Source organism: Hibiscus syriacus, unplaced genomic scaffold (assembly GCF_006381635.1).
Source record: "Hibiscus syriacus cultivar Baekdansim isolate YM2019G1 unplaced genomic scaffold, ASM638163v2 tig00111917_pilon, whole genome shotgun sequence".
NCBI classification, from domain to species: domain Eukaryota; kingdom Viridiplantae; phylum Streptophyta; class Magnoliopsida; order Malvales; family Malvaceae; genus Hibiscus; species Hibiscus syriacus.
Window position 1 is genome coordinate 723,745 of NW_024063213.1, and position 11,720 is coordinate 735,464.

The following is an 11,720-nucleotide window of genomic DNA, read 5'->3' on the forward strand; positions in this document are numbered from 1 at the left end:
AACTTAGGTTGACCGCACACCTTAACTTACTATTTATCTTATCCGTGTTTTACCAGAAAGTAATTAGATTCGAGAGTCGATTACCATCAAGGAAAGATTAGCACCCTTGTACTACCTTTTCAGTACCAATTTGATTTTTCGGTTTTCTTAATTTTCTTAATTACGAAAATTAAAAGTTAAATTAAGATTTAAGAGTTCGATCCGAATTATTTACATTTGGACAATTAAAATTGTCCTAAAAAATCAAATTAATGTTAAAGAATAAAATAAAAAATAAAAAATATTAAATTAAGAGAAATATTAAAGAAGGATTAAATTGGAAAACATTTGAAATTAAGGGTCAAATTGAAGTTAATTGGAAGATGCAAGGAGAAAAATAAAAGTTAAGGGGTCAATTTGCGAAATATAAGAAATATAAACAGGGATTAAATTGAATAAATTCAAAATTCAAGGGTAAATCTACAACAGACGACTAAAATGAATTACACATAAGAATTAGAGAGACTGCGAAAATAATTAAAATATTTGCTATTTACCCTTCGGTCCCCCTCCCTATAAATAGTCGAAAGTTCCAAAAAAAAAATCATTTCATCCCCATTTCTAAAATATCACTCTTCCCAACTAAAAAAATCCTCTCAACCCAAACCCCCAATCGACCTATGGACGACCACATCCTCGTCGCCCGGTCCACAACCGACCGTCGTTCCAACCACCACCATCGGTGGTCGAAAAAGTACAAACCTACCAAAATGTTCATCTATATACCCTAAAACCAAATCTAGCCCCTAATTCTCCAAAATCAACCCCGAAAGGAGTAGATCTAAAAAAAAGAAACTCTCGGTTGTTACCTTTTCTGATGATGCATTTTCAACTCACGGTGTCTTTTCCTCTTCCGACGAGGCTTCGATGCGTTTCTGGCGTTCTTTGGCGAGACAAAGCCTTACACTTTGTTTTTTTTCCTTTCGATTTTGAAAATTTTTGCCTTTGGGTTTTTATATTTGGTATACTGCTTTTTTGCTGTTCTCTTCGATGATGTTCGTGGTTTTTGTTGTTTCACTGGTATTTTTGTGATTTCATCCGTATGTTGCTTGGTTGCTTGATCATTTTTTTTTGCCTATCTTCGATGGTTTGTGTGGGGGTATTTATACCCCCTCCGCCAGTGGTTGTTTCCGATCCTATCGGGGGTTGTTTCCCTCGTCCCCATTTTACTCGAGCCGACTTGTTCGTGATGGCCAGATATCCTGGGATGATTCAATCCCAGGTTGCTCCGATTTGCTCTACCCTGAAATCTCAGCCGGTTGCTGCGCGTGGCTTCCACGCGCCATTTGTGCAACACCCTTGCTAAGTTTGAAACTCTAATGTGGTTCAAGTCTCTTTATGGGCATGGTTTAGCGGTATACTGGGTTAAGCGGGTATGCTATTTGGATCTTAACTTCTTTGGACTTGATTTGGACTATGACCTTAATTTTGTTGGGACCATGGACTTTTACTATACCATTTGAACATGAAAATTAAAAAAAATAAAAAGAAAATGAATAATAATAAACTTAATATATATATATATATATTAAAAAACTATATAATATATTATATTTTCAAAATCATAATATGTTTTCAATATATATATATATTACATATGTCTTTCAAAAACTATGTATATTATATGTTTTCAAAACTATATAACAATATGTTTTAAAACTATACTATATATTTTCAAAAACTATATATTATGTGTTTTTATAACTATATAATATGTTTTCAAAAACTATACTATATGTTTTAAAACTATACTATATATTTTCAAAATCTATATATTATATGTTTTTTCTAAACTATATAACATGTTTTCAAAAACTATACTATATGTTTTTAAAAACTACACTATATATTTTCAAAAATCATATATTTTTTTTGACTAAACTATATATTATATATTATCATATATTCTATATACTATAAATATAAAAAATTATAAAGTCTCGGACGAAAATGAGTGTCTACAACTGCCCCTCTTTGCCCGTTATCATGCAACGAGAATAGAGCAAAGATAAAAGACACTATTTTCATTCACCACGGATGGGTTGCTGAGTCCAATATCCTCCATTGATGAGTTGAAATTCGACTTGAAGATTTAAGTTCGAAATAGCTCCCTGATATTGAATTACGGGTGACTCCTTTGTCGTGAAGTTAAGTCGACTTTGAAATGTCTTTGAGCACGATATCCTTCGTCATGAAGTTGAAATCGAGGTTGAACCCTTCAACGTGAAGTCGAGTTAATCTTGAATGTCTCGAGCATGATATCCTTTGTTGTGAAGTTGAAATCTAGTTCGATGCATGGGTTAGGCGAAGATTCCTTGCCATTAAGCGAAGATTCCTCGCCATTAAGCGAAGATTCCTCGCCATTAAGTTAAGATAAACCATAGTTAATTTTGGGTCTTCTTCTAGTCTAAAGTCCTTCATCGTGAAGATGAAATTTAACTAGACGACCTTAGTTGAGAAATAGTTCTTCGTCGTTGAGTTGAACTATGATGTAGATGACTCATTCACCGTGAAGTTGAGGCGATCTCTTGGGCACGATATTCATCGTCGTGAAGTTGAAATCGTAGGTGACTCATTCATTGTGAAGTTGAGTCCCAATAGAATGTTACCATATATTATTTTTTTGACAAAACTATATATTATATATTATCATATATTCTATATACTATAAATATAAAAATCATAAAGTCTCAGACGAAAATGAGTGTCTACAGCTGCCCTCTTTTCCCGTTGTCGTGCAACGAGAATAAGGCAAAGATAAAATACACTATTTTCATTCACCACGGATGGGTCGCTGAGTCCAATATCCTCCATTGATGAGTTGAAATTTGACTTGAAGATTTAAGTTCGAAGTAGCTCCCTGATATTATATTACGGGTGACTCCTTCGTCGTGAAGTTGAGTCGACTTTGAAATGTCTTTGAGCACGATATCCTTCGTCATGAAGTTGAAATCAAGGTTGATCCCTTCAACTTGAAGTCAAGTTAATCTTGAATTTATCGAGCATGATATCTTTCATTGTGAAGTTGAAATCTAGTTCGATGTCTGGGTTAGGCGAAAATTCCTCGCCATTAAGTTAATATAAACCATAGTTAATTTTGGGTCTTCTTCTAGTCTAATGTCCTTCATCGTGAAGATGAAATTTAACTAGACGAACTTAGTTAAGAAATAGTTCCTCGTCGTTGAGTTGAACTATGATGTAGATGACTCATTCACCATGAAGTTGAGTCGATCTCTTGGGCACGATATCCATCGTCGTGAAGTTGAAATTGTAGGTGACTCATTCGTTGTGAAGTTGAGTCCCAATATATTATTTTTCTGAGCCATATATCATTCGTTGTGAAGTTGATATCCAACTTGAATGTTCTTTTAGTTAAATATCATTCATTACAAAGTTGAAATTGACTCTTACAAGAAAAATCTGTAAAATTATGCATGCGTACGATGCTATGGATGTAATTTTCTTATGGATGCCTAAAATGCATATGAAAAATATGCTATTTTAGGACTTTAGAGAGAAATCTCAATCTCTTGTTGCCAGTCTTGATTTTTTTGATGTTTATTGATTCTTGCCAATCTTGATTTTCTGATTCTTGGTTATGGATTCTCTAATCTTTAGTAGATTTTGATCTGATACCCTCTTTGGGATTTTTATTTCATAAAGAAGTCTTAATTTTCTTTTGTCAATTTCGATTTGGATGTCTCATGATCTTTAATCAATGTCTTTCCTTGAACTAGAGCCCATGTCATTCTTTCGAGTATTGTGCAAGAAACTCTATCAGTTTCCAAGCACCATTATTTTTCAGGAAATCTTTGTGCAATAATACACAATTATCCTTTTCAAGGTGAATACATCATTCTTATTTAAATTCAATATAAGATGCTAGGAAATTGATTTCTCTCATATAAATGACAATATTTATTTAAGGGAAAAAATACATGGCAAACATTCTTAAAAAGAAGATATTCAGAAAAAATACAAATAGGCCCTAGATCCCGAAAATGTGGATGTCTTTGAACTGGAACACCGTTAGATAACTTTGAGTGTAGCTTTTGTCGATGGGATTCCAAAGGTTGTGACAATGTTCGGAAGAGTGCAAAATCCCTCCCAAATTATTAAGTCTCCGGAGACGTGGATGTCGTGATGCTTTATTGCTTTTATCGAGGACCTCCCCGTGAGCGAATCTCAGATCATTATCCAAGCCTCCCTTTCGAGTTTTCATCTTTGATCCTCCCTTGGTTTCAAGACACCTTTTGCGGGTTTTCATATTTGACCCACCCTTTTATTTTTATATTTCTTTTTGTTTCTTTGTTTTTTCTTTTTAAATTTAGAGCGCCCTTTTGGGTTTTCACTCTAAGCTTTTTTTTAATCTCCGACTTAATGCGCCTTTTCGGGTTTTCACCGTAAGTGAAACATCTTTTGACCGTATCAGAGTTAACAGGATTGGGTAGTTCGGGACCGTCTATTTCAGTCAAGATTAGTGCTCCTCCGAAGAAAGCCTTTTTTACGACATAAGGCCCTTCCCAATTCGACATCCACTTTCTTCTGAAGTCTTTTTGAATTGGTCAAATCTTTTTCAGTATGAGATCTTCTTCATGAAATATTCTTGGATGCACTTTCTTGTTGTGTGCTCGAATCATTCGTTTTTGGTAGAGTCGACCATGGTGAATGACTTTCAACCTCTTTTCTTCTATTAAGTTCAGTTGAACATAACGAGTTTGTGCCCATTTTGCATCATCTAGCTTTACTTCTGATAAGGAGCATTTCTGGCCTCATCCTCCTTAATTTTTGCTGTACAGGTTGGCTTTCTAGCTTGATTGGTAATTTATGGACTACCATATCCTTTTCTAGCCTAGACATGTCTTGGTATGACTATGCAAACACATACTTGTACTCCTGAAGTAAGTCTATCAAGCTTTGCCTCGCTTTGGACGAAAGTGTTGTGCAAATTTTAACCTCATTCATTTCCTCTTCAGTGCCTAAATTCAAAATTTCAATTTTCTCTTCATGGGGCAAATTTTTTTTCTCTTTCCACCGTTCTTAATAGCTCGGGAGGTAAGTTGCACTTTTTTTTATTGTCACATTCATCGATTTCCCCTAAACACTTGGGCTGATCAAAATCGATCTCCGGGTCAGAATCATCATTGTCCTCATCATTAATATCCAAAGATCTGAAAGGAAAGAGAGAAAATATATATATATATATATATATGTTAGAGGAAAATATCCGACATAGAATGCAGAAACAAATGTTTTATATGGATAGAAAAAGAAGTGAAAGGAAAAAATGTTTGCCAAAAAGGAAAATTGCATCTTTTATTGAAATATAAATAAAAATAATTCATTAACCCTTACAAAAGATTACCTATTGCCCCTGGTATAGGCAAATAGGGAAAGTTTGAGTATTACTCTGAAAGAGCTTTGAAAACCACATATAGTTCTTCAGCAGTCCAGTTGTTAAGCACGAACCCCGACGGTAATGGACAAATTTCAGATCTATCAACTTCCTCAGTGTCATCCATTGTTATGAGATTGATACTTAAGTTTTTCAGAGCTTTCTCCAGATCAGATAAGGCCATCATTGTTTCTCCTTCAAACACATAACCATAAGACTTGAATGTATTGTGAAGAGGTGGAAAAACCATTGGTTCCTATTGAATTTCTTCCTCAGTCAATCTTGACCTTATTCTTTCTTGGTATTCTAAATTTCCTTATTTCTCTATTGATGACTGGGATAATATCCAAGCCCAAATTGATCCAGCTTGGTAACAGGGAAAATGGGGTTGATTCTTTCTTGTAGAGAACTCTCGAACACTCTTCTTATCTTTCCACCTCTCCTCAAAGTCTGATGCTTGATTTCTATCTTGGTGCATTCTAAGAGTCTAGGTTTGAGAATCTTACCCCTTTTGGCCACAAATATGGTATTGACAAACTCCAATGATCGGAAAGAACACTCTAGATCCTCCTCATTTACATCTATGCAAGGGGCACGCTTGCCACTATGTCTTCTTCATCATTGATGATTACAAAAGCCCCGTCAATAACAAACTTGACTTTCTGGAGTAGTGTTGATGATACTGCCCTATCTTAATGAATCTATGGACTTCTAAAAGGAAGTTGTATGAAGGCATAATGTCCATCACTAAGAACTCTACGTTATAAGTGGCAGGCCCAATGGTAAATTATTCTTCAATTTTGCTGAGCACCTCCCTCTTTATTCCGTAAAATGCTCGAACCACACCTTGGCATATTTTTATGTGGGAAGTATCCATTGTTATCCCCTTGTAATGAGTAGTGATATGTAATGCTTTGGCTTGACCCCTTCCTCCAGACAGAATCTCATTATCAGAGATTGAGATAAGGTTATCAGTTTGAATATTGTTAACCAGTCGATCCATCTTATTGACCGGTATGTACTTTGGTATAAATGTCTAATTTAAGACCTTTAGGAGTTTCTCTTTGTGCACTTTCGAACTTAGCAGTAGTACCAACATTGATATACGTGCTGGTAGGTTATTTAATTTTTCCACGATGTTATATTCATTGTGCTTTAGAAACTTTAAGAACTCGACAACTTCCTCATCTTTTATGGGCTCGTTCACTGTCGATTCATCCCCTTTGAATGGTTCAAGTTTTCTCTGGGTAAGCTAGATTTTTGGGAGTAACACTTTACAATTGAATGCCCCACTTCATTGACGTATGTTACAGAGCTTACTTGACATCCATACTTCTAAGGCACTTGTTTGCTATCTTTATAAGGGAAGGGTCTTGGTGCTACAATTACCACTTTTGCCAGCGCCTTGCTTGTCATCCTCACCTTGGGGGTGATTATCAAAGAGTGACCTGCGCTGTATCCCTTGTCAGATGAATCTCCAATCGCATAGACATCTAATTCTGGAGTGTCCTTGACTTCCTCGTAGAATCCCAACTCTTTTCTTTCCATCACTAGCTGGATCAAGGTCTTAAATTCAGAGTATTCTTGCACATCATGTCTTTCTTCATTATGATAACAATAATGCTTGCTACTTTCGTATTCTAATATGCTAGAATACGGTGCAAGAAATCTTGTCTTTACCATTTGCCTCCATACCCAAGCTAAAGGATATTTCATTTCAGAAACTTTGGTCTTGAACCTCCTTCATCTCTCATTGATGATTACATTAACCCTATTTTCTTGGTGGTTATACAAAGGGTTATGTGCAACGTTGGGTGATTCTAAGTTGTTGAAATGAATCCAGTTTCTGTTGCGCATATGTGGAACAATTCTCTTGAAGGCAAGGCAGTTTTCAATAGCATGCCCCGGGACACCACTATGATACTCACAATGTGTGTTTTCATCATACCACTTGGGATATGGTGGTTTTAGTGGTTCTAATGGGTATGGTGACACCACATGTTTTTTGAAAAACTGCTAGTAAAGTTCCTTGTACGTTATGAGAATTGGATCGAAACACATATTTTCTCTCTTTGTTTCCCTCGTATCTTGTCTAGAAGTACATGACGGTACAACTGCAGTTGGTTTTAATTTAGAGATTGTAACACTTTTACTGGTGTTAAAAGTATTGGTATTGTTGATCTCTCATTCTCTATCTTTCATAGAAGGTATTCTACTTGACTCTCCTCCTTTAATCTTCTCTTGCTTAATGTCGTTTCCACCATCTCTCCGACCATATCCAAATTAGAGAAATCTTCGGACGTAATCACAACCAGATGCCCAAAGAAATGATCCTTCAAAGTATGTACGAAAAGATTCCTTATCTCATTTTCATCCAAAGATGGATAAACCTATGCAGCTAAATCCCTCCATTGCTGTGCATACTTCCCGAAAGTTTCATTGTGCTTCTTCTCCATACTTTGTAGCATGGTCTCATGTCATTTACATGCTTGTATTACTACAAAAACGATTTGGCAAGATCTTTCCATGTCCTGATATGTGAACGATTTAGCTAATTGTACCACCAGATGGTTGAACCTGCCAAGCTCTCCTAGAAACAATGAATCAAAAACTGGTCATTCCCAAGATATCCTGTCATCTTTTGATAGAAAATGGTAATGTGAGATGAGGGGAAACTATTCCCATCAAACTTCTCGAAATCTTTGACTTTAAACTTAGGAGGAAGAAGCAAATCTATGACCAAACTTAGTTCTAGAGCGTCAACTCCATAATAAATGTCTTCTCCTGTAACTGTCTTCATTTGATCTTTCAACTGCTTGATATTTTCCTTTATTTTCTTTGCTTTGTCTTCCTCATCAAAATCCAGAATGCGATAATCATCCGGGTTATTCTAGGGGTTGGTTACAGAGGCGTGTGATTTTGCAGCAGACGAAGCTTGCACTTTTGTAGCAGATGAAGCTTGTGCTTTTGCAGTAGATGAGTCCCTTAAAGGCCTGGTAAGATTCCAGGTGAGATAACCAATTACAGAGTATGTAGTACAAATACCTCTTCGGATGCTCCTTCCCCAGAGGCACTCATTTGATTTATGCTAGATAACTTTGCAACGATCTGATCAACCAGTGACTCTTGGTTCCTGGTGATAGAATCCAAGGTATTTTGATTATTCTGGCTCATTTTCTCCTAAAGCTCTTTTTGCAATTTTAGCATATTTTTATCAAGATGAGCGATCTTAGCTTCCATCTTCTTCTTCTTTGAACATGTATTGTGAGGATGAGGTCTGTTCAGTGCTTGATGAGGTGTGTCCAATATTTGTTCGTTTATTTGATGAGACATTTTCTGTTAGTTAATTTGAATTTGAAGAAATGAAAAAAATACAAAGAATATGAAAAAATGCATGATGCATAAAATCTCAGAGGCTGTAACACCCCCAACCCGTATCCAACCCGGATCCGAGTCCGAGGTATCACATTGACTTTTCAAAACTTTTGCTTGTACAAAATTAGTGAATAATTTAAAACTTTTTATAACATATAACTTATTCAAAATGTTTATAAAACTATTCAAAGCTTATACAATACATTATTTTGAATACATGCCAACTAAAACTTTAGTTGTTAACATACATATTATTCATCTTTCTTCTGATCTGACCTTTGGTAAGGGGAACTGACCTGTCTTGCTCCACATTGCTCTTTACTCTTCTCACTTCTGTAACCTACGTGTGAAACAATCACACGCTAAGTCTATGACTTAGTGAGGCAATAAACATATAATGTAAACATTTACTAGTAATCATTTCTTACAACTCATATACTGTTATTATCATTCATATCTCTTATCTCATGTTCCTATGATCTTTTATGTCCATATTATATATCTGATAGACTTGTTATTATATCATCATGTCAATCAATTATACTCATTCACATATACCTTAACAGGTACTCACGTATACATATAACATATATATATATCATGTCATGTAAAACATATATCCTATCGTAAATCAAACACACAAGCAACTATATCATCATCTTCATTCTTATCACTATCATTGATTCCTTTTATCGTATAATCTTATAATTACCATTTGTACCATCATATATAACACATAACCTTTCATAAGGAAGCAAACATATCATCATATCCAGTTTATTAATATTATCTCTTTATTAGCCCATGGTACACATGTGAGAACTGTAGATACGTGAGTCTATTGAGGTTGTGCACCACTATGCTGTCACCACAGCTCGTATAAATATCCCGAAGGACCCTATCCAAAGGTCACAAAGACCCCGATAACTATCCAGAGGTCATAAAGAACCTCGGCAACTGTCCATAGGTCCCGACGAACCTAGGTAAACTGTCCATAGGTCCCGAAGAACCTAGGTAATCTGTCCATATGTCTCGAAAGACATAGGTAAACCCTCGACTCTTGGCATGCCAACTATACCCCTAGCTCTCATATCACATAACATGGGCATTATCATTTATAACATTTCATATCACTTGTTATTTCTCTTCTGTCACATACCACATGTATGTGTAACCATATATATCATATCGTATCACATGTATCACAAGTGCATGTATTCACGTAGATCGTTTCATATGACTTATATCATTTCTCATTTGTTCATGTAACTCGCATGTCATATCATGTAACATATAACACATATACCCATAACTTCATATCACATATTTATATCAATTCACACTTAGTCACATGAGTCATTTTTTCATAACATATATATTCTCATATAACCTATGACTTATTATCAAGTACTCAATTAATGTTCCTATATGGTTCCATCTTTATCATATAACCTATGAGCTATTCTTATATTACCCTATATCAACCATACTTTGTTTATCTCACTTTTCATATCATTCATTTATCACATATATGTCACTTATCACTTATCACATAGTTTACATCCTATGATCATAGAATCATATCAATAACACATATACTCATGCACACATATAAATCATAACAAACACATACCTCTATGAATTCATGCATTTTACTATTGGAAATAGACTTATCATAAGTCTTATTTTCCATTTAACATCATATACTAAATAATGTGCACTCACCTTGGCCTCACTAAGTTTCAATCCACTTTATGATTTCCTCTCTTCCGATCGAATCTTAACTTGATACACAACCTGGAACTTGTTCATGTTCGATATCTACATAATTATACATTGATACATATCAATATCCCATTGTTATAATCTAATCTATCATTTTCTTAGACCAGAAGAAATGTCAATTTCAATTTCCCCTTGAAGTGCATCGATGCATGCTACAGTGCATCGATGCATTCTTTAACATGTGCATCGATGCATTCTTTAACATGTGCATCGATGCACTACCCATGCATCGATACACAAATTACCTTCGATGTTTTCATTTTAAAGGGATGCATCGATGCACTCCTTATGCATCGATGCACCATTTGCATTCGATGTTTCTTCTTTAAAGAGTGCATCGATGCACATTGAATGTGCATCGATACACCTTGCCCAGAATTTGCATTTTAAGCCCAAAAATCCATTTAATTCAACTCAAATGCTTCACATTTCATCCCCTTTCATATTCCTTACTTACATATACATATTTGCCCTCATTTCTACTCAATAATCACTTCTTTAACCTCCATATCCTATTCTTCTTAAGAAATTCAAGAATCATACCCAAATTTTAACATGTTACAAATCCAATTCTAATACTTCATACATGTTAATTAGATTGATGACAAGTCAAATTCACTTTAAAACCTCATTAAAGAACCCTCTTTCAAGATTTCACTTATTCTTATCTTTTCTTTAATCCCCTCTATTCTCTTCATCTTATTGTTTCAAGATAATTTAAGCTCTTCTTATGCTTAATTATCACCTAATAATCAAAACTCAACCTTAAATTTCAGCTAATAATCAACAAATAAAGAAACTCACATTTGCCTAGCTTGAGCAAGTTGGAGAAGAAGAAAGCAAGTGAAGAAGAAGAGAGTTTTCATCTTCCTCTCCCCCACGTGTTAATCTCCTAATAAAGGGGATAAAATATCTTTCCTTGTCAATTGACTATTTTACCCTTTACTTCATTTAATAATTACCAATAACTTTTATGATTTATTTCCAAATAAATCATTGAACTAATCCATGGTTCTACTCTAGTCACCAAATTCTGAAACTTTACAATTTGATCACTAACCCGGTATTGAGGATGTTGCAGAGGCATTGATCCAAAACGTGTATGTTATTATAAATAGTCTTTATT